We start from the raw sequence: 25,480 nt of genomic DNA on the forward strand, positions 1-25,480 counted from the left end.
ATTTTATTAGTTTCAGATGCAAATTCAACATACAAAAATAAGGCATATTTCTGTACACTAACAATGAATTTCTGAAAAAGAAGTAAAGAAACAATCCCATTTACTATAACATTAAAAACTATATAAAGTACTTAGGCATAAATTTACACCAAAGAAGTCAAAAATGTATTTATGAAAAACTATAGGACATTGATGAAAGAAATTATAGAAGACACAAATAAATGGAAAGATATCCCATCTTCTTGGGATAGCAGAAGAGTTAATATTGTTAAAATGTCCATACTTCACAAAGCAGTATACAAATTTAATGCATTCCCTATCAAAATTCCAATGACATTTTTCATAGAAATAGAAAAACACATTCTAAAATTTGTACGGAATGACAAAAGATCCAAATAACCAAAGTAATCTTGAGAAACAACAAAGCAAAGGGCATCACACTTCCTGATTTCAAGCTATACCACAAAGCTATAGTAATCCAAACAGTATGGTACTGGAATAAAAACAGACACACAGACCAATGGAACAGAATTGAGAGGCCAGAAATAAATCCACACATATACAGTCAACTAATATTTGACAGGGCTGTCAAGAATACTCAATGGAGAAAAGATAGTCTCTTCAATAAATGGTGTTGGGAAAACTGGATATTTGCATGCAAAAAAATAAAATTACACCCCTATCTTATACCACTCAAAAAGATTAACCTGAAATGGATTAAAGCTTAAACACAGGACTGAAATGAAACCATAAAACTCCTAGAAGAAAATATAGGGCAAAAGCTCCTTTAGATTGGTCTCAGCAGAGATTTCCTGGATATGACAGCAAAAGCACAAGCAACAAAATGAAAAATAAACAAGTGGTACTATACCAAACTAAAAAGCTTCTGCACAGCAAAGAAGCAATTAACAAAATGGAAAGACAACCTACGCAGTAAGAAAAAATATTTGCACACCATATATCTGATAAAGGGTTAGTATTCAAAATATTTAAGGAACTCATACAACTGAATAGCCAAAGACACAAACAATCCAATTAAAAATTGGGCAGAGAACTGAATAGATAGTCTTCTGAGAAGATATTCAAATGGCCAACAAGTACAGGAAAAGGTGCTCATCATGACTAATTCTCAGGGAAATGTATATTAAAACCAGAATGAGATTGGCCGGACCCATGGCTTAGCACTTAAGTGTGCACGCTCCGCTGCTGGCGGCCTGGTTCGGATCCCAGGCGTGCACTGACACACCGCTTCTCCGGCCATGCTGAGGCCGCATCCCACACACAGCAACTAGAAGGATGTGCAGCTATGACATACAACTATCTACTGGGGCTTTGGGGGAAAAAAATAAATAAATAAAATTAAAAAAAAAAAACCACAATGAGATATTATCTCACACCTGTTGGAATGGCTATTATCAAGGGACAAAAGATAACAAATGCTGGCAAGGATTTGGAGAGAAGGCAACCTTTCTGCACTGTTGGTGGGAATGTATGTCAGTGCAGCCACTGTGGAAAAGAGTAATGAAGTTCTTCAAAAAATTAAAAATAGAATTACCGTGTGATTCAGCAATCTCACTTCTTGGTATACATCCAAAGAAGACGAAGTCATTCTCTCAAAGACATATCTGCACTTGCACATTCATTGCAGCATTATTCACCACAGCCAACACATGGCAACAACCTAAATGTCCATCGATGGATGAATGGATAAAGAAGATGTAAGTTATGTATCATCTATCTATCTATCTATCTATCTATCTATCTAATCTATACTTCTATATATAAATATACAATGGAATATTATTCAGCCATAGAAGAAGAAAATCCTGCCGTTTGGGACATCATGGATGGACCTTGAGGGTGTTATGCTGAGTGAAATACGTGAGACGGAGAAAGACACACACTGCATGATGTCAGTTATATGTGGAATCTAAAAACAGTGAATTCACAGAGACAGAGTAGAACAGTGGTTGCCAGGAACTGAGGGGTGGCGGAAATGGGGACATGTTGGTCAGAGGTTACAAACTTCCAGGAATAAGATGAAAAGCTTCTGGAGATGTCATGTGCAGCTTGGTGACTATACTTAACAACACTATATTGTATACTTGAGAGTTGCTGTGGAAGTGGAGCTTTAATGTTCTCACCATAACAACAACAACAACAAACTGGTAATTATGTTAGGGGAAGAATATATATCTAACCTGATTTGGTAAACATTTCACGATATATATGTGTATCAAATCATCACATTGTATACCTTAAACTTATACAATGTTATATGTCAATTATATTTCAATAAAGCTGGGAAAAATAAACTAGCTTTTTTTTTCAGAACAATTTATCTCAAGATACATTGTTTTATTCTCAAGTGGAATAAAATAATAGCATTAAATGAGCTATAAGAATATATATGGAGAACTTTTGAATAATTGTAATATAGGGTCTATGGAAATGATTTCTACTTAAAAACAACAACAATATTGTATTCCCATGTAAAATGGAATCTGGTTTAGATGTTAAAGGAAGACGGCAGACAATCCATTTGAACATGATGGCAGGAAATGACTAGTGGAGTGCATACTAGAAAACGCAGTAGTTAGTTCCCCCTGATCCGAGGTTTCACTTTCTGTTTCAGTTGCCGTTACCTGTGCTGCTGAAGCAGATGATCCTCCTTCTGATCTATTGTCAGAAGGTCAATAGTAGCCTAGCTATGTCACAGTGCCTACATCATTCACCTCACTTCATCTCATCACCTAGGCATTGTATCATTTCACAGCATCACAAGAAGAATGCTGAGTACAAGAAGATATTTTGAGAGAGAGCTCACATTCACATAACTGTTATTACAGTATATTGCTATAACTGTTCTATTTTATTATTAGCTATTGTCGTTCATCTCTTACTGTGCCTAATTTATAAATTAAACTTTATCATAGGTATGTATGTATAGGGAAAAACATGGTATATAGGGTTCAGTACTATCTGTGGTTTCAGGCATGCGCTGGGGGTCTTATCTTACCCACAGATAAGGGGGTCTACTGTACACAATGCACGATGCTGATCCCTTATTGTAAAAGTCTAGTCCTCTAAGAAAGCACAGACCTCTCCCAGTTCTCTGATAAGCCACGCACATTTACTCCTCTGGAAGACTTTCTCCTTTGCCTCATCCCTTCCCCTATGCAATACAGGTGAGGCCGTGTGCTGGAGTAGACAGAACATTGGGTGAAAGTCTGCAGGTATGATTGTAGTTTTGGCTCCGTCACACCTGTCTGTGTAGCCTATGTCATTTAGCTTTTGTTGGTTCCTTTAAATAATGGTGACAGCACATATGATCTGTTAATTCTTTATGTATTCATTAATCATAAATACCAGACACTGGGTATGTTGCAATGAACAAGACAGTTCCTGCCCTCATACAGCAAACAGGCAAGTAAAGGAGATCAACGTTAAAAAAAAAAAAGTAAAAATATACTGTCATAAAATTCAGGGAACTATGGTGACGTAATGATGCTACATCTACCGTGGGAAACCGGAGATGGTCTTTCTGGATAAATGATATTTTGTAGCTAAAATATAGTTAAGATTTATATAGGGAAGAGATGGAGCGGTAAAGTGGGAGATGCAGGAATACGTTTTTGATGTGTAGTTATGATGATGTGTAAGGGTCAGAGGCAGGAAGAAGCTGGCCCCTTTTCCAGGAATTATAGTCCCATCAACTTCCAGTTCTGTTAGGTCTTATAGATACAGCTCTACTTCCCTTTCTTTGAAACTTACCCTAAAATCTCTAGCCTACATTGACCTTTCTCCTTCCTGAAATTCCATTGACATTTATCATTTGAAGCATACACTTTTAGCATTTAATTAATTTTTGTTTTGCCTCATCAAATCATTTCACATATGTGTGTCCTGTCTTCCTACTGACGTCTTTAAGTTCAGCATTAACAGGACTGTGTGTGCACTGCTTTGGGGTGCACTATGTAATGTCTCTCCCAGCACTAGGCACCCAGCATCCATTCAGAAAATTCTCGTTGAATTTATTGTTTCCCTTTACCCTTAATGCAGGCTTCCTGTCATAGTGTTGAGGCCAAGAGTAATTCATAGGTTGAAATGTTGATGCAAGGAACAGTAGTAAATGTCTTATCGAATTTGTGGATCTTGTCATTCTCCACCTGGATTTGGGAAATGAAAAGAACCTTGACGATACCACTAATTTCCTTGACAATTTTTCTAAAGGAACTATTCTATTATACTTAAGAATCTCTGACTGATGACATTAACATCCTGAGTTCCTCAAGAAAATAAATCGTATCATGCTACAGGAAGGTTCTGCTAAAATTGCCAAGAATAACAACGGTTTTTGTTTGGGTAATACCCTTTTTTCAAGGTCTTCAGAGCCTAAATGTATAGCAACTTTGTCATTCCTAAAACATTTCTCTAAGCTAGAATAAAGTATTAATCGAGATATGAAGAAACCTGTATATAAAGGATACAAATCACTCTTTAGATCTTAAAAGAAAACCAGTTGGCTGTCAAAGAAGGAAAGATATACCAAAATTCATAGTATGAAATTAACTATATTATAATGTTTTATTTCTCTCTTATTTTTGCTTCTGGTGGAGACAGCCAAAACTGATGGCCTACAGATTAGCAGTACTGAATTTCAATCCCAGCCACATTGCTAGCTCTGGGTCTGTACACAAATACATCTGCGAAGCATTTTTATGTGCCTATTTAGAATAAGGATCTGATATGAGTAATCATAAAATAAAAAAGTGAAATGCAGATGTATCTAGCATTTTACAGCTTAAGCATTCTTCTGTTCACTGTTGAATCAATGCGCTGCAAATACATGTGTGAAACTTACTGAATAATTTGTACCACAAAGTATTTTTATAGAGAAATAATCATTCTTCCCAACCATTTCCAGTTTACTGTGCTTTATACTGGAATTTTTGTATATGAAATTTTCAAAAATGAAACATGAAAGGTTATTTTGAAAAGAGAATAAAGTAAGTACAGTATTTTACTTTATTGCTATAAAAGTAATCGTAATCTATACGCTAGATGTCCCTGGACTATTGACAAAACTCTCTAAAAACTTTTTGGACAAATGTGACAAAGATTACCTAAGCTGGATTCCACACCGCTAAGAAAAAAGAAAGGGGGAATAGTCCTTGAGGATTCAGATGCCTGAGAAAGATTTAAGGAGTTTTTATACTTTGATAGAGCTTTTAAGAAATATTTATCTATTTTTCTTTGCTCCGGCCACATGCTGAGAGCGTTCCCAAACTGTTTACTTAAGAGTATGGATTTGTAATTTTTTTAGAGTAAAGTAGCTCCTGATTTCAAAACAATTTCTGCAGTTGTCATGTATGTTTAAAAAAAAAAAAGAAGAAGAAAAGAAAGAAAGAAGGGAAGAAAGAAAGAAAAAAGAAATAACTCTTTCAGAGTAGCAGGAAGCTGTCAAAATCTACTTAATGGAATCCATTGTAAAGAATGTTTTTCCTTTCTCTCCAAGACTCAATGTTTTTATTGTCTGCTGATGGCTTTCCTATCTAGAATCTGTTCATTTTCCACCATATGAAAAGCTGAAATACAGAAAAGTGTTCTGTACAGGTGGCAGATTTGAAATTACTTATTGTGGCTAAAATGGGGGACACACCTTTATAATACTTTACCTCCTCTCCCCCTTCATCTTTGAACTTGCTCAGTGCCACTTGACTGAACAAAGCTTAGATCAGATCAAATCAAACTTTGATTTGAGTATTACAGAGGAGAGGGCATTTATAGGGGCTTGGATAATCAGTCTCTCTCTTTCTCTCTCTCTCTCTCTCTCTTTGAAAGAGATACTTTTTGGGTGATCAGCTACACAGTTTATCGAAAAGTAGTAGTTAATTGTTCCCATTATCCAGCAATAACTAAAGGCATATCCCGGAAGTAGATTATGTTAAAATGTGCTGATGGGAAAGAGTACTTCAGAGTATCCAAAGAGGAAATAAAATAATGTCTTTTCATAAATAATTTAGAAATATTGAGTTGTAATAAAATTATTCTCCTCTTGTGGATCTGCAGATTAGAACTTGGCTCATAGCTGAAAGCATAAATCATCTTTCTATAAAAAAGTGATTATATTTTTAAGTAAATTTTTTTAAGTAAAGCAAAACCTAAATACAAGAAAGTGCATAAATTAAGTGTACGGCGCAAAGAGTTTTTACACAGTGGCACACCTGTGCAAGCAGCACAAATGAAGAAGCAGCACTAAGCCCCCCACCTCAGTCTCTGCTTCACTCCGAAGCCATACGCTGCTTTCTAGTACTAGAGGTTAGTTTCGTCGTTTTTAAATTTCTTAAAAATGGGATCCTGCAGTAGTTGATTGTTCATACCCGACGTCCTTCACTCAACATTTTGTTTGCTAAATTCATCCATGTTCCTGTGTACAGTTCTAGTTTATTCATGTTCATGGTTGCCTAGTATTCCATATGAATGTAGTATAGTTTATCCACTATCCTATTAATGGACATTTGGTAGTTTCTAGTTTGGGGTTGACACTAATAGTTCTTCAATGGTTATTTCTGATGTATTTTTGGTGAAAATATGTACAAATTTCTCTTGGGCATAGTCCTCAGAATGGAATTGCTGGGTCATAGCACATATTTGGAAGATATTTCCAGTAGTTTTCTTTATATTCCTACAAGTAGTGTATGTGAATTTTAGTTGCTCCACCTCAAAACCAACATATTGTATGTTTTATTTTTTCAATATTCACCATTCTGTGAGGGTGTAGAAGCACCATATTTGAATTTGCGTTTTTCTGGTAACTAATAAAACTGAGCTTCTGTTTGTCTGTATGCTGCTAATCGAATATCCCATTTGTGAAGTGACTTTTCAAATCTTTTGCCCATATTTCCATTTGATTGCCTGTCTTTTATTGAATCCTTTAGAGAGTTGGGATATATATATAAAAGATCATCTTATATTCTCTAGCTTGCATTTTCATTATCCTAATAGTGCCTTTGATGAACAGAATTTCTCAATTTAAGGTATTTTACATCTTGTTTAAGAACCACTTAACTATCCCAGGAAAAAGGTTATATTTATTTAAGTATTAATTTTATGTCTGAAAATAAAGAAAAAGAGGGGCCGGCCCAGTGACACAAGAGGTTAAGTGCGTGCACTCTGCTGCGCACACCCACGCACCGCTTGTCAAGCCATGCTGTGGCGGCATCCCATATAAAGTAGAGGAAGATGGGCATGTATGTTAGCCCAGGGCCAGTCTTCCTCAGCAAAAAAAAAAAAAAGAAAAGAAAAAAAGAAGAGGATTGGCAGATGTTAGCTCAGGGTGAATCTTCCTCACAAAAAACAAACAAAAAAAAATAAAGAAAAGAATGTTTAGCTAAGTGATATGTATATAGTACTATATTCATTGTTAAAAGTGAGTGTATATAAAATTCGGTCAGGGCAACGTGCGTTGGAAAAGTCACATTTCTACAGAACTATAAATTAAATATAATTTTCTTTTGGGCTTAACCTACCAGGATATTACTAAGCTCACTGTCAGTCCTTTCAGTGTTTCCTCATCCCCTGCATAGAATCATATATGAATTCCGCGTTTCAGCGGGGGCGGGAAAAGAACGTGAGCAGTACAGCCTTTTGCCCCGAGGGGGCGCCGTCTTGGCTTCAGCCTCAGGAGAGGCCGTGGTGGAGCGCTCGGCCCAGCTCTCTGTCCTTGGACGCTGCTGCTCAAGAATGACGCTCGCATCGCATCTTTCTAAGATATCCATCTCTGCTGCCTTGCTCCTAGTCTCTCTCCAGTCTCAGGAAAGGCTAAAAATGCCCCAGATCTAGTCGGCTTCCACCTCTGCTGGTCAAAGTGCTTTCCTTCACATCGTGTGCTTGGAGAGGAGGTGACGCCGGCTCCTTCAGGGGATGTTCGCATGCTGCTGGAGGGAGGTTGATCTTCCTTCCGGAATGATGGCCGAGAACGAAGGTAGTAACACAACTTCATCTTTTTTGTTAATAATGCCATTATAAAAGAAAATTCAAAATAGGAAAAGATTCTAAAATCACATTTAAGAATAAAATTAACTATGGTATTTAGATAGTCAAAAGTAAATATTCAGGATCTAAGATTTCTTTATTTATCCTTTCATAAGAAACACTATCTAATATCATATCAAAGCTGGTAAATGTGTAAAATATATTAGGCACATAAAATGTAATGCTTATAATCAGATTTTCTTCCCGCTCTACCTGACCATGGATGTCACCTTTGAGCAAAACAAGCTTTTACTGGTTATTTAAAAATCTTTTCACGTTCTTTTTATTTGTTCTTTAAATAGTTGCTAGGCAAACACTGAATTAGAAAATATAATGTTATTTTGACTTCTATTTAAAAAAATAACTCCTATAAGCATGTCTTAAATTAAAAATTGCAAGACATTCTCAAAATTGCAGGATGGGGTGAAGTAATGCCTGAACTGTTCGCTCTTTATTCATGACTAGATTGAAGTTAAGGTCATGAGTAATAGATTATGATGATCTTCTTGGGAGAAAACATGCCATTTGTTTGACTGCAGCCTCTGGTCTCAGTAGGTTACCAGCCTCCCATTACTGTGTTCTCTGCATTACTACTCACGGCTTTAACAACCTGGTTCTTGCTGGAAAAACTTTGGGTTTTCCTTCTGTCCACCGGTGACTCAGATCATTTTCTCTCCCCTCCCCAATACCTTCTTCAGTGATTAATTTTAGAAAATCTCATTTGCTTATTTTAAATATAATGCTATTTTGTAGAAGAACTTGAACTTTCTTTTAACTTAACTTGATAGATAAACTGAACCTAATTTGATAGCACTAGAAATAGGACATATCATAGGACAGAAATGAAAATTCAGCAAATATGCAGAGAAGATGATACCTTCTTTAAAAAGTTGTTTTCAGGGTGAGAAGGGTAAAGCCATAATATTTTTTGACTTGTCCTCTCCTTAGCTCATTTGTTACTTTGGAGAAATAGTAACAGTTTTTTTCAGTTACAGTTAACATATTGTTTATCGCTGAAGAAGAATTCAAAATAAATATGCTATATGCTTTGGATTTGTTCTGGAGCAATCACTAGCTAGCAGCTAACCCAGAAAAAATGACCTATATTTTGGTGATTTGTTTGTATTTGATAAGTCATTTTTCTTCTTTTCCTGCATGCCCTTTCTTTCTCCTCATCCTACTCTATCATCATGACAGACAGAGCAAATAGGACCCTGTGCTGGGAACAGAAAGGACGCTGAATGGTTTTGAAAGGTTATCTCCACCTCCCTCTGTGTTTTAAACAACTCAACATTAAATGCTAGATTTAAATACACACACACACACATACACACACACACACACACACGGTTAAAACACGTTAAAAATGTGATGTCAATCGTGATTATTTCCTGCAGTAATTCTTGTATGTCAATATATTCTCATTGTTCTTGTATATACCGATTACAAGATAAAGTGTTAGAAGAATGCAAGACGATGTAACTGTGATGAGTTAGAATAAAATAATCTAGTGACCTTCTAGCTTCTCTCAAACTTCCCAAACAGCAGAACAACCTAGGGAAAACATACACTTACCATTATCGGGATAATTTAACTAAAACTTTATAGCAATGTCAGAATGAATCTAGTGCAGCCCAAAGCCAAAGATGATAGATTATGTTTTCTTTCTTCTTTATCTAGGATTGGAATATTCAGATATACCCTTGCATTTAAAAAAATCATAATATGTATACTTATTTCCAAAGCTTATATTTAAGTAGAGATTGTCCTTCATAATCAGTAACTAAAATAAAACCACACCTGAACTGAAAGTACTCTATTAAAGCATTAGTATAAAGAACAACCCCTTTCTATGATAAATGTAATAAAATATTTTCTCTTTTAAAATATTTTCAATTAACCCAAAGGAAAGGTAAAATATTTAGTTTTTAGGTGATAGAAAAATGAATAAGAAATAAAACAAGCCTCCACCATTTGGTCTTGGATTACTTTTTCATAATTCCTGTTCATAAGCCCCTTTATGTGTCCATACTTAGGGGGCAGTCACACCGGCCTTCAGGCATTTGAGAATTCTTTCTCTTTGTAGGAGAGTTCGCTCTAGCAGGAATAGTCCTTCTCTCTCTTCTAGGCAGAAATCTTTCATATTCTTCAAGGCTGGAATTAGACTCATCCCACATAAACATGTATAAACATATAGGAAGGAGGAAACGGCCTGCCCTCTGAACTCCCACAGCAATCTGTGCTTCTCCTTTGACAGACGCTCTGTTCCCGTTTTAAGGGTATTTACACTATAGTGAAATAATTTTCTTATTTTCTTTATGAGTTATCATTACTGATGGAACATCACTAATTATAGTGATTAAATTCTTATATTCTAATGCTTTTCTTCCATGCAAAATCTTTTTTGGTTTTACCGAATCTGCTCACACTCACGGGAGGATACTGGGCATGTGGCAGCGTCTTTCCTGTATGTCATGGAAGGAAAGGGTTAGGAACGAAGTGTAGACACTTCTCTTCCAGCCTGGACGGCCTCGCACTGCTGGCGGCCTGATGTGTCCCCAAGGCGAATTTCCAAGATCCTGCTCCTTCTAGTCTGGCTGCCATAATACATTTCTAACTCCCAGCAACATTTCTGAAAATGTATTTATTCCCCTGTACTACGGCATTGCAAGCATTGAAAGCAGCAGCTCTGTGGTTTAATTAATGATCATCTATTACTAAGACAGTAATGATGTCTACATTCATTTGTAAGTTAACTTTTCTCTTTTTTAATTTTCATTCATTTTCCTGAGAGCTTGATGATGTTATAAAATAGTCCCAAACTTTTTTTTTCCCTTGGCAGAGTTATGGTTGCTGAATTCTTAAAGAATAGCTTTAGCAGTTGTCTGGTAAAGATAAATGCATACTGAAAAAGGAAGAAGGAAGAAAGGAAGGAGGGAAGGGAGGAAAGGAGGGAGGGACGAAGGGAGGGAAACAAACAAAGAAAAAGAAAAGAGAGAAAGTAAGAGGTGTTTGAGAATTTGGATTTTCTATATGCATAGATTAAATTCACCAAATAATCCTTCCCCTTTATATTTTCCACAGAAGTAAAAAACTTAACTTTTGTGTATGCATTTGTACAATTGAGATCCTCCCTAGACTTCTAACCTTGCCCTAATCAAGAATCATGTATATTCCTGAAAATGAGAAAGAAAATATAATTAAAATAAAAATATTTATTTATATACAGATAATACTGTTTGGAGATAATCCAATGACAAAATTAGCTGTTTCAAAGTCATGTAGTTATGAGAATTCCATAAAATCATATTTAAAATACTATTTAAAGATGAAAATTGAAGAGAACAAATCAGCACAAGAGGATTTGCTGGCAACATGGAGGACTGAAAACGTTAACAACCTGAGAACACACAAAGCAACAAATTGAATTGCCACCTACCACTATTTTGAAACACAAATTGACCTAATGGAGGCAAAAGAAGCTAGAAAAACAATAAAGTCTTGTATTAAGCTTCAAAATAGGAATAAACAATGAACTTGCAAATTACTGTCTTACAAATCAGACATTAATACTTTTTGAAATAATAGAACACATATTAACAGGATATTTGTGAATATTTTGAGAACAATGGAATCCTGAACTGCATACAAGGTGGGTGATAAAATAAACTCAGCTCTTAAAAAAAGAATAAGCTGTTACATAAAGGAGAAGGCATTCATTTAATGGGAAAAATAAACATATAAATGAAACCTAATCTTGGGTATTTACAAAGCACTTTTCCCCAGGAATTCAAAGCATGCTCTTCTTTAATGTGTTCTGGTCTCCATGGCTTTGTCAAGGAGGGTTTTGTTGTTATTCGTTTATTTGTTTGTTTTTAATTCCATTTACAGAAAACAGTTAGGATGTGTGATACCTACATTATGTTTAAGCAAGTTTTATCTTTTCATCGAGCCATGGGGAATAGTCATTCTTTCTTCTAAACATTCAGGCTCCTTTCATTCAAAGGCACTTCCTGCATGAAGTCGCTAGGATCATCCTGACTCACCATAATCTGCTCCTCACCTCATCTCCCTTTGCACTTACCCTCTAGTTACATATTTGTGGAATACTAAGTAGATAATAAAATTTTAAAATATATAGGAAAATTTGATGAATGACATGGTAGAATTCACTGTGACTGGAAAAAAAACCGACCATTGATGGGCCGGCCTGGTGGCATAGTGGTTAAGTTTGCATGCTCCACTTCGGTGTGCCAGTGTTCGCGGGTTTGGATCCCGGGTGCAGACCTATGCACTGCTCATCAAGCCGTGCTGTGTTGGCATCCCATATAAAAAAATAGAGGAAGCTGGTCACAGATGTTAGCTCAGGGCTAATCTTCCTCACCAAAAAAAAAAAAAAAAAAGATCATTGATTCCTAGTGAATCACAAGCTTTTTCACTGAAATCATTATTCCTACTAATTGGTTTAACAATACATTGTGAGAAGATTGAATTCATGTGAAACACTGCAGGCTGGTTCCAAACCCAGTCTTAAAAATGTTTAAAAGAAGAATACGAAAATGATGGAGATAATTCTTCATTTGGCAATTGTAGTACTAACAACAGAGCTGAATGTAAGGGAGGAAATTTTATAGCAGTTAGCTGATAAGGAGCACAGAAAACTGCCTGACAGAATCAGGCGCTCCCTTCACCTCCTAGTCCATGCCTGCACATTGATCTCAGACTCTTCTTTCCTGCGTCTCAGGAGAGGCTGCGGCCCGTCTCTTCAAGCTGTGTCCCTCAACCTTTGCTATTGATTTGATGCAATTCTTCTCAAGGACTTTGATGCACCAGTACTCACTCACCCACACACTGTAAGTTATTCCTTTTTACAGACTCCATCTGACAGTCAGTAAAAACGTCTTTGAAAGAATTACCTACACTTGTCCTTGTTGCTTGCCCTTCACTTCTGTCTTTATCCCAGGACTACAGGACCCTAAAACTGTCTGGCTAGGGTCACTCATACCTTTCAATTGATAATCCACTGAATTCTTTCCAGTTCTTATCTTCCTTAGGCTTCTTGTAGCATTTTTAAATTTAATATTTAAGTATGATACATATATAGAAGCATGCACAAATCACAAATATACAGCTAAATAAGTTTTTTACAGAGTGAAAGCTGTATCTCCCTTCCTTCCTTCCTTCTTTCTTGTCTCCTTCTCTCTCTGTCTCTCTCTTTCCCTCTATCTCTATTTCTTTTTTAATTGTCTCCTTTTGGGCTCCCCCTTCATAGCTCTTCTTTCTCTCTTATCCTTTCTTTCCAGCTTCTATTGTTGTTCCCTTTCAATATTCTTACCACTTAGGTGTTTACCTCCAGATTCTATCCTTAGTTCTTTTTTGCCAAAATCTAAGTAGTCTTCAGAGTGATCTTATCCATTCCCATATCTCTAGTAGTTATCCAAGCCTTGATGACCTCTTCATCCTGTCAGCTGTTCTCCAAACCCTACAGTTGTATAACCCAACCATCTTTCCAATTTGATGTTTCATAAGTGTCTCAGACGTAACACAGCCAAACTAACAGCATAATATTATGGATTCTAGAAGAAGACTGCCTGTGTTGAAGTCCTAGCATTGCTGCTGACTAGGTATGTGACCTTGAACTGGTCATTTAATATTAGTGTTTTTCTTTTTATTATGAAGACATACCATGTATCAGTTTCTTGGGGCTGACGTTACAAATTACCACAAAATTCACAGATCTGGAGGCCAGAAGTCCAAAATCAGTATCAGTGGGACAAAATCAAGGAGTCAGTGTGGCTTCACTCCTTCCAGAGGCTCTAGGGGAGAATCTGCTCATTGCTCCTTTCACCTTCTGGCAGCTGCTGGCATTCCTTGACTTATAACCACATCACTCCCATCTCTGCCTCCGTAGTCACACTGCCTTCCTCTTCTGTGTCAAATGTCCTCTGCCTCTCTCTTACAAACATACATGTGATGGCATTTGGATAATCAGGATAATCTCCTCATCTCAAAATCTTTAAATTCATTACATCTCCAAAGAATCTTTTTCAAAATAACATAACATTAGTAGATTTCAGAGATTAGGAAATGACACCTTCACAGGCGCCATAGTTCTAAGGGTAGCGTACTCTTTATTAATGACTATACAAGTAAGTATCTCTTGCCTGAAATATTATAGCCTGCCGACTCGACCTCAGGTGCCTCCAGCATTCCTTCCCACTGCTGCCAGAGTGCTTGTCTAAAATAAAGACAGTTATGTCTTCAGCTTACATTTCTTCTGTATTCTCTCTGGCCTGTTCCATTTTCACCCAATCCTATCGTGGCTCCCACCATCTTGGTTTCAATGTCATGCCCCCCACCTTACCTAACTGAAATCAGAATTCAAGATTAAGTTCAGATGTCACATTGCCCAAGATGTTTTGCCCCTTGCTTCCTTCAGGATACCCTAAGTAGAATTCTAATAAAGATATTGATATTTATTCTCTCTATAAACTAGTATATGCTTGGTGCTGAGAGCACAAAGAGAATAAGACACAGTCTAATAGGTGAGACAACAATTGTAGTAAGTGGAAAAATGGTACTCCAAAGGTATTTACTTCCTGATCCTTGGAACTTCTGATTTTTACCTTATATGGTGAAAAATATGATTAAGTTAAGGATCTTGAGAGGAGAATCTTACCCTGGGTTGTCCAGATGAACCTGTATTCTTATAAAGAGAAGCAGAGGGAGATTAGACAGAGATACACACAGAGGAGAAAGCAATATGAACATGGCGGCAAAGACTGCAGTGCTGCAGCCTCAAACCGAAGAAAGCCATGGAATGCCAGCAGCCACCAGAAGCTAGAAGCAAGGGGCAGATTCTACCTAGAGCTTCTGGAGGGAGCACGGCCCTACCAACACCTTGACTTTGGACTTCTAGCCTCCAGAACTATGAAAGGATGAATTTAGATTATTTTAAACCACGAAGGTTGTGGTAATCTGTTACAGCAACCCCAGGACATGAATACAGCAATGCAGAAATTCCATGGCGGAGATGAGCACGCAGACCCTAAGTCAGCATGTGTGGGTAGTCTTAACTCCTCTGAAGGCTCTTTGGAAGAAGTGTGACTGAAATGAATCTCTCAACTTGAACAGGAACTAATCAGGTGGAAAAGAAGGAAACATTTCACACTTTCTTTCCTCCCTTTGTGTCTTTGTAAGGAAACTATGCGCATTTTGGTACTGCTGAAATTTTATGTCAGGAGTGTCCCCCAGTCAGGCTGGAGATAAAGTTTGGAACAGATCATGGAGAACAATTTTTCCTTTTATAAAGGGTTGTGACTTTTTCTTGTCAGTTACAAGAGCCGCTGACACTTGTGAAACAGGATTCTATTTAAAATGGTAGCTCTATGGTGGCGGCATTGCAGTGGGACAAGGTGGGTAATAGGCAGACCAGCTAGAAAGTTGCAAGGATGGAGACGAGGGAACAGATTTAAGACGTTTTAGCAGATATAATCAGTAGGACTTCATAGGTATTAGCTGGGTTGGAAGAGGGACAGATAAAGAAGAGGTAGGATAACAATCAGGTTTCCAGCTTCAATGAGTACTTGGCTGGGGTGACCGCTTGGCTATAAGTTTGAAATTCTAGGCTGAAGATGGAGATTTAGAAGTTACCAGAATTTATACCACATTGTTACATGCATGTATTTTAATGCTTTTCTCTCTCTACTAAACTAAAACTTCTTCAGGAAAAGGTCTATGTCTTACTACTCTTCATATTCTCAGCCCTTAGCAGGAAATACAGAAGACATCCAATGTGGGTTTAATAAATTAATTACTATATTGATTTGAATATTGATGTTTGTATTATGTAACATTAGATCTATTTTGAGTAAAATACTGTTAATAGAACAAAACTCCTTGTAGAAAAAGCCCAAAATAACCCATTCAGCCTTCATAATCAATAATGATGCCATCACCAGATTTAATGAAAAAAAATCTTATTATTATAAATCAAAAAGGGAAATTATATGGCATAAATACTTTTTTTCAGTAAAGTTAAGGAAAAGGGAAAGGCATATTTAGCATCAAGGAAAGCTGTATAGAGACAAGTGGGAAATAGGAGGTAAAAGCAAATGTTTCCCATCTTGAGCTATTTGGTAATTTACTATTTTAAACTGTTCTATAGCATATGGAAATTCTCAATCAAGTTAAAGTCTGTCCTAGGAAGGGATGGAAAAATGCACAGTTGGTTGCTTTCAGCTTTGATTTCTGTGATTCTAGGAATTTCTTACTTCATTTTCCTTTGTTTCTAAAGACAAAGCAATAATAAATTGCTCCACTTCCATCAAGCAACACCAAATAAAAACAGCCCTGGTCAGGCCAGGAAGATTTCTTCAAGGATTAAGTTAAAATCAAAGATTTGTATGAAATACATATACCTTTTAATCATATCCACTCTTTATTGCCCCAATCATTTTATGTTATAACACATTTCACACAAAAAAGAGACTTTCAAAAACATATACACATTACTAGACTTAATAATTAGCCACCCACGATTGTGTTGATTAGTTAGATTTTCACACTTCCCATGTGTAGAGGTCAAGGCTTAGAATGGAAAGAATGTGCTCTATGACTGCACAGGGAAAGAAAAGAATGGGGGGAAAAAAGTATTTTACTCAAGCAGTCAAACCAAAGCAAATTGATTTGGTTTAAAAGCGTTTTTCATTGCTAATACATTTTCAGTAGTAATTTTTTAACTTTTTCTTCGCAGATAACAAGCGAAGTAGAATAGTGGTACCAGAGTACGTTCTGAGCTCCCCAGAGTAGGGGCATTCTCTAAAACCTGCAGTCTTTGAGCCGCCCTACAGTGGGGATTATGTGCAGCAACATTTCTTGGAATCAAGGCTGCCTTGATTAAATTCTCTAGTATAAATAGCAAAGCCTGGCATGTGGAATGTGATCAGTAGAATATGTATTGACTGATGCAAGGGCATTATTAATTATTACTTCACAGAACCAGCAGAGGGATATCTTTGAGGAGTGGCATAGACATATCCAGAAACTTAAGCATTGAAAGTAATATATAAAGGTTGTAACAGCAAGAATTGAAGTAACGGAAGAAAAGAAACCAGCTTTGTTGTAAAATGATTGTTATACTTCGTGAAACTGAATATACTTTTAAATAGAAGGAACACAGAGAAAGACCATAAAACATAAGATTTGTTTAAAATTGCCCTTTTCTCTCCAACAAGAATGGATAATATGCACATATACACATACATATATAAATATAATAAATTAATAATAATATAATTAGTGGTTGAATAAATGGTGTTTGAAAATTAAGAAACCGACAGAATTTGAGCACCAGTTCTTTTGACAATTTTGTCTCATCAAGTGTGACAGGGTAAGGATTTCCCAAGAGTCAGTAGGACTCAGAGGGTATATTCTGCTTCATGTCTTTCTGCTAACTGTGGGGGCTGGGAGTGGGGTAACCTTTTCTAGCCTTGGTTTCTCAATCCTCCTTGAGACTGTAATCTATGTTATTTTCACTTTCAAGTCCCTTAATCAGGCTTCAGTAGTCTAGTCTGATTCTCTTTTAGCAGATTCATTTAAAGAGAATATATATTTTAATTTGTTTTCTTCTTGTGTATTTTCAACATATTAACAGCATTTAACACTATTTTGAGTGAAAGAGTGCATATATTGTTTAATCAAATGCATATGTATTTAATTTGTGTGATATTAAGATAACTCTCTATAAGCTATAAATAGAGGTTTTTTTAATAGAATAGGTTGGCAAAATTCATCTCATATATTTTTAAAAGAATGAAGGTATTCTAATAATAGATGAAAATATTGAAAGCATATTAAAATACAGAAACTCAAACAAAAGAGATGCTTATAAAAGTCTGCCTAAAAGAAAGTTGACATTGATATGCAAGGAAGCCCTTAAGGATCCATAGTGATAATGATACAGAAAATAGGAGAATGAAGAAATAAAAGAAATTTAGAAAAAAAATCATAGTATATTTTCTCTCTGTACTCCACTGATTTGCCAATTCCAATAAATATTAAAGGTCAAATTTATCAATTTAATTGTATTATTTATAAATATAAATAATAAAATAAAACAACATTATTAATATAAAATATGACTGCAAAACAATCAAAACTTAAATTAGGGCATTAAAAAAGGATAAACACATCCAACTAAATTGACATTCAAATAACTTTTCTCTTTTTTTGGTGAGGAAGATTGGCCATGAGCTAACATCTGTGCCCATTTTCCTCTGTTTTATACATGAGATGCCACCACAGCATGGCTTGATGAGCAGTGTGTAGGTCCATGCTCTGGATCTGAACCTGCAAACCCTGGGCCACGGAAGCAGAATGCGTGAACTTAACCACTATACTACCCAGCGGGCCCCTCAAATAACTTTTCTTGAGAACTATGCCATTATTGTGAGGATAATAAATTGACAAAATCATTTTTGGAATCGTACTTTACAACTTTACTACAAAATTACTTCTAAATTAAACTTTTCATACCAAAAATAGTGATTTTTAACTTGATCACTTTCTTATTCACATATTTAGCTCTGAATCACTTTGTTTTCCAAAAATCAAAATCCACCTTCAAAATGTGCAGATACGTATTAAGGTTATCTCAGATAATTCTTGACATCAGCTCTGAAGACATCTCTCAAAGAGTTATTTCTAGAAAGTTTTGTGCAAAAGAAACATTGCTTTGGTAAAAAATATGTCCTTCCAAGGTAATTCCACTGAGAAGCATAATGTTTATTTAACTGGGTATGTTCTTTGATGTTTGATGTTTGTGTTCTTAAAAGCAATTAATAATACTTACTTTTGCACAGATTATGATTGCATGTACTAATTTTTAAATGAATAATAAAATTAAAATTTTAATTTCTACCATTTAAACTTAGAGAATTCAGTACACTTTTTTTTTTTTTAATTGTGGCAAAATACACTTAAAATTTACTGTCTTAACCATTTTCAAGTATACACTTCAGTGGTATTAAGTACATTCATATTGCTGTGCGACCAATCTCCAGAACTCTTTTCATCTTGCAAAGTTGAAATTCTATATCTATTAAAAATAACTCCCTATTCCCCCTCCTCCTAGCTCCCGGCAACCATAATTCTACCTTCTGTCTCTGAGATTTTAAGTGCTCTAAGTACCTCATGTAAGTGGATCATACAGTATTTGTCTTTTTGTGACTGGCATCTGTCACTTAGCATAAGAGCTAAAGATGGGCTGGCCCCGTGGCTTAGCGGTTAAGTGAGCACGCTCCGCTGCTGGTGGCCTGCGTTCGGATCCCGGGCGCACACCGAGGCACTGCTTCTCCAGCCATGCTGAGGCCGCGTCCCACATACAGCAACTGGAAGGCTGTGCAACTATGACATACAACTATCTACTGGGGCTTTGGGGGAAAAAATTAATTAATTAATTAAAAAAAAAAGAGCTAAAGATTCATCCATATTGTAATATATGTCAGAATTTCCTTCTGTTTTAAGGCTGAGTAACATTCCATTGTATGTATATACCACATTTTGCTTATCCAGTCATCCATCGATGGACATTTGGGTTGCTCCCACATTTTAGCTATTTTGAATAAAGCTGCTGTCAAAATGGGTGCACCAATGTCTATTTGAGACCTTGCTTTCAATTCTTTTGAGTATATACCTAGAAGTACAATTACTGAATCATATGGCAATTCTATTTTTAATGTTTTGAGGAACCACCACACTGTTTTCCACAGTGTCTGCACCATTTTACATTCCCACCAACATGCAGCGTGGTTTCAATTTCTCCACATCCTCACCAACACTCGTTTTCTGTCAGTGTTTTTGTTTTTGTTTTTGTTTTGATAGTAGCCATCCTAATGGGTGTGAGGTGGTATCTCATTGTAGTTTGGATTTGCATTTCCCTAATGACTAGTAGTGTTGAGCATCTTTTCGTGTGCTTATTGGCCATTTGCATATCTTCGTTGGAGAAATGTCTATTCATCTTTCTCCCATTCTTAATCAGTTTTTTTCTTTTTTTAGTTGTTGAGTTGTAGGAGTTCTCTGTATATTCTGGATATTATTCTTTTATCAGATACATGATTTGCAAATATGTTCTCCCATTCTGTGAGTTTCCCTTTTACTCTGTTGATATTGTCTTTTGATGCACATTTTTAAAAAGTTTCCATGAAGTTTAATTTATCTATTTTTTCTTTTGTTGCCTGTACCTTTGGTGTCATATCCAAGAAATCATCACCAAGTCCAATGCTGTGAAGTTCTATGACATATATTTTTGAATTTGTGCAAGCCACCAGCATTACATTTTCCTTGAATTTACTGAATTTAGTTTGTCAACTAGATTGACTGAATCTAGTTTCTAGACTGACTATTATTAAGACAGCTATAACATTTTTCTGTAGCTTTCTCACACTTCAAGTTGCCAACTTGAAGAGATACTTTAATCTCTTATTTTTTAATTCCTTCTCTTCTAGCACCACTGTCCAATTATTCTAGCTCACATTTAGCATAAATAGATGAATGGTAGTGATCATGAAATTATCTAAACCATAAAAGACAAGTGGAAAATACCAATAACTACTAAGGATTAGACTTACTATCCACAAACATTAGGCAAAAGTAAACAAAAATAAGTGAAAATAATTTCAAAAAATAAAGAACTATGACACTGTCTTCAAAGGATTCAAACACACAGAGTTCCAACGAAATTCCTCTAGAATTGAAGTAAAAGTAATAATTGAAATTTAAAATGCAATGGATGGGCCGGCCGTGGCTTAGCGGTTAAGTGCGCGCACTCCCCTGCTGGCGGCCCGGGTTCGGATCCTGGGCGCGCACAGATGCACCGCTTCTCCGGCCTCGGCCTGCGTCCCACATACAGCAACTAGAAGGATGTGCAGCTATGACATACAACTATCTACTGGGGCTTTGGGGGGAAAAATAAAAATAAATAAATAAAAATCTTTAAAATGTAATGGATGATTTAAATTGCTCTGCACAGTAAATGCAGGTAAAAAGACAATTAGTAACTCAAAAATATATGAAAAAATATGCATATCTGAATAAATTATGCATAACGGAGTAGAGAGAGAAAAGGAGGTGCCAAGAATCTCTGCCTCTTTTGATCACATTTCGTCCTTGGAATCCAAAACAGCGCCTGCCATTGTAGTAAGGCCTCAATAAATATTTGCCGAATGAATTAATGAATGTACCCAAAGTATACATTGCTTATATGTTATAAAATATGAGTTGTTTTGTGTGTAATTTTTTAACACTTTAAAGTTCTTATATTAAATTTCTCCATTTTTTTATTTTATAATTTTCTCATTTTATATAGTTTTAGGGATTCATCCATTCATTTATGCCAGGGGTCAGAAAACTACAGCCTGCTGTCCATTTTGTATGGTTTGCAAGTAAAGAATGGATTTAATTTAAAGAGTTTTAAAAAATGAAAAAAGAAAAAGAATACAAACAGAGGCTGTATGTGGCTCACAAAACCTAAAATATTTATTACCCGGAACATTGGAGAAAATATTTGCTGACTCTCGATCTAGGCTATCAAATTTATTGATCTATTATAAATTTATTAACACATAGTTATTAATAATATCTTTTTCCTATGTATTATTCTCTGTTGTGTTATATTCTTTTATTTTCTTTTGTATTATAAAATTTTCCATTTTCATTCTTTTTTTCTGAAAAATTTTGTGAAGTGTGTCTTACTTACACTTCTTTTTGAGAAAACAACTTTTAATTTGATAATCTTCCCTAGCTGTTGTTACTGTTATTTTTCTATTTCATTGAGTTATGCCTTTATATTTAATTTTTGTTTGTGTTCAGTTTTTGTTTGTTGTATGCTTTGTTCCATGTAAAATATTATTTACCTTAGTATCTATTGTCCTACAAAAAATAATCAGTTTACCAACAATTCTGAGTCATAAAAAGAAGCAATTAAAAAAGAACATACTACCACGAGACAAAGCAATCAACGAGACAAGAATCATGAGACAGATGTTGACACTGACAAGGAGTTTAAATTATTTCTGATTAGTATCAAAAAAGACTCTAAGGAAAAGGTAGACAACATACAAAGTGAGATGAGTAATTTATGAAGAGAGATGAAAATTATAGGAAAATAATAATGGAAATACTATATTTGAAAACACAGTAATAGAGATGATGAATGCCTTTGATGGTCTCAACAGTAGACTCAAAAGAGCCTGGGGGAAAAAATCAGTGAACTTGATGATACATAAGTAAAATAAATTATAGTTAATACCTAGTTATACAAATGATATACACAAGTTATATAAATTAAAACATAAAGAAAGAATAATAATAAAAATGAAGAGATCATCCAAGATCTGTGGGATAATATTAAACAGTTTAACATATATTCTGGTGTCCCAGTATGAGAAAATACAGACTGGAACACAGACAATATTTGAAAAAGTAATGGCCAGAAATTTTTCCAAAGTTAATGATACACATCAAACCATATAGCCAAGAATCTCAGAGAACACTAAGTGAGATAAATACATAGTTGCACACACATACACACATGCACACACACATCTAGGCACACACAAAAATATTCAAGTGAGCCTGAAAATGAGACATATATGCAAAGTTAAAAAAAAGAATTTTAGAAGACATCTTGTCAGAAACTAAGTAAGCTAGAAATCAATGGATTAACATCTTTCAAGTGATATGACAAAAAAACCCCAAAAAACAATAAAAACCAACAAAGAATTCTCACCTAGAGAAAATAACATTCAAAATTGAGGGTGAGATACATTTTTGCTTCTGGAAATATGGCATAGATGTACTTTTCCTTATTCCTCCCAGTAAATACAACTAAAATCTTCGACATTATATACAAAACAAACATAAGAGGACTCAACAAGGCAGAGAGAAGATGGTAGATTGTTTAGGAAACTCTGGATTTAAGGAACAGATGATACAGAAGAATGGCTAAGCAATATAAAAGACACAATAGTGGAAATCACCCAATCAGAACAGCAAAAAGAAAAAAACAATTTTAAAAAATGAGAATAGTATAAGGGATCTCTTGGACAACATCGAGCATACTAACATTCACATTATAGGCGTTCCAGAAGGATAAGAGAGAGAGAAAGGGGCAGAAAACATGTTTGAAGAAATAGTGGCTGAAAACTTCCCTAACCTGGAGAAAGAAACAGATATCCAGGTATAGAAAAGCACAGAGAGTCCCAAATAAGATGAACCCAAAGAGATCCACACAGACACATTATGATTTTTTTAAAAAGTTAAATATAAAGAGAGAATCTTGAAGGCAGCAAAACAAAATAAGTCACACACAAGGGTATCCCCATAAGACTATCAGTTGATGTTTTTAGCAAAAACTTTGTAAATCAGAAGAGAGTGGTGTGATATATTTAAAGTGCTGAAAGGAAAAATCATACCATCAAGAATACTCTGCCCAGCAAGGTTATCATTCAGAATTGAAGGAGAGAGAAATAGTTTGCTGGAAAAGCAAAAACTAAAGGAGTTCATCATCACTAAACTGGCCTTACAAGAAATGTTAGAAGGCCTTCTGCCTTTATTTAGGCAGAAAAGAAAAAGCCAAAACTAGAAATAAGAAAACATTTGAAAGAAAAAATCTCACTGATAAAGGCAAATATTTAGTAAAGGCAATGAATCAGCTATTTGAAAAGCTAGTATGATGGTTAAAAGACAAAGTAGTAAAATCAACTATAAACACAATAAGTAGTTAAATGATACACAAAATAAAATGCTGTAAAATATGACATCAAAAACATAGAACATGGGAGAGGTGAGTAAAAATATAGTGCTTTTAAAATGTGTTTGAACTTAAATAACTATCACATTAAAACAGACTGCTATGTATATATACATATATATATATAAACCTCATGGTAACCACAAGCCAAAAATCTTACAATAGATATACAGAAATTAAGAGGAAGGAACTCAAGCATTACACCAAAAAAAAAAAAAAAAAAAAAAAAAATCAAACCAAAAGGGAAGAGACCAAGAGAAGAGGAGAGAAACAGAGAAAGAACTAAAAAACAGCCAGAAAACAACCAACAAAATGGCCTAAATGCTCCAATCAAAAGACATAGGATGGCTGAATGGATAAGAATGGATAAGAAAAACAAGACTCATCTATATGCTGCCTACAAGAGACTCACTTCAGATCTAAAGATACACACAGACCAAAAGTGAAGGGATAGAAAAAGATATTCCATGCAAATGGAAATTAAAAGAATGAGGAGGTAACAATGCTCATATCAGACAAAAATAGGCTTTAAAAAAATTCTATAACAAAAGACAAAGAAGGAAATTACATAACGATAAAGAGAATCAATCCAAGAAGACGAAGTAACATTTATAAATATTTATGCACACAACAGAGGAGTACATAATATATATAAAGCAAACATTAACAGATATAAGGGAGAAATTGACAGTAACACAATAATAGTAGGGTACTTTAATACTTCACTTACAACAATAGCTAAATCATCCAGACAGAAAATCAATAAGAAAATATTGGCCTTAAATGACACATTAGAGCAGATAGACTTAATAGATATATACAGGACATTCCATCACAAAACTGCAGAATACACATTCTTTTCAAGTATACATGGAACATTCTCCAGGATGGATCATATATTAGGCCACAAAACTAGTTTCAATAAATTTAAGAAGATTGTAATCATATCAAGCATGTTTTCCAACCACAATGGTATGAAACTAGAAATCAATTACAAGAAGAAAGCTGGAAAAAACACAAACACATGGATACTAAACAACATGCTACTAAACCACCAATGAACAAATCAAAGAGGAAATCAAAAAATACCTTGAGTCAAATGAAAATGGAAACACAACTTTCCAAAATCTATGGGATGCAGCAAAAGCAGTTCTATTAGGGAAGTTCATAGCAATACAAGGATACCTCAAGAAACAAGAAAAATCTCAAATAAAAAATCTGATTACACCTAAAGGAACTAGAAAAAGAACAAACAAAGCCCAAAGTTAGTAGAAGCAAGGAGATAATAAAGATCAGAGAGGAAGCAAATGTAATAAAGGCTAAAATTAAACAATAGAAAAGATCAATGAAACTAAAATCTGATTCTTTGAAAAGATAAAATCAATAAAACTTCAGCCAGACTCATCAAGAAAAAAGAGAGAAGACCCAAATAAATAAAGTCAGCAATGAAAAAGGAGAAGTTACAACTGATACCATAGAAATTCAAAGGATCAAAGAGAATACTATGAAAAATTATACACCTACAAATTGGAAACCTAGAAGAAATGGGTAAATTCCTAGAAACACACAACGTTCCAAGAGTGAATCAGGAAAAAACAGAAAATCTGAATAGACTGATTACAAGTAATGAAA

This window comes from Diceros bicornis, chromosome 36 (assembly GCF_020826845.1).
Source record: "Diceros bicornis minor isolate mBicDic1 chromosome 36, mDicBic1.mat.cur, whole genome shotgun sequence".
Lineage (NCBI taxonomy): Eukaryota > Metazoa > Chordata > Mammalia > Perissodactyla > Rhinocerotidae > Diceros > Diceros bicornis.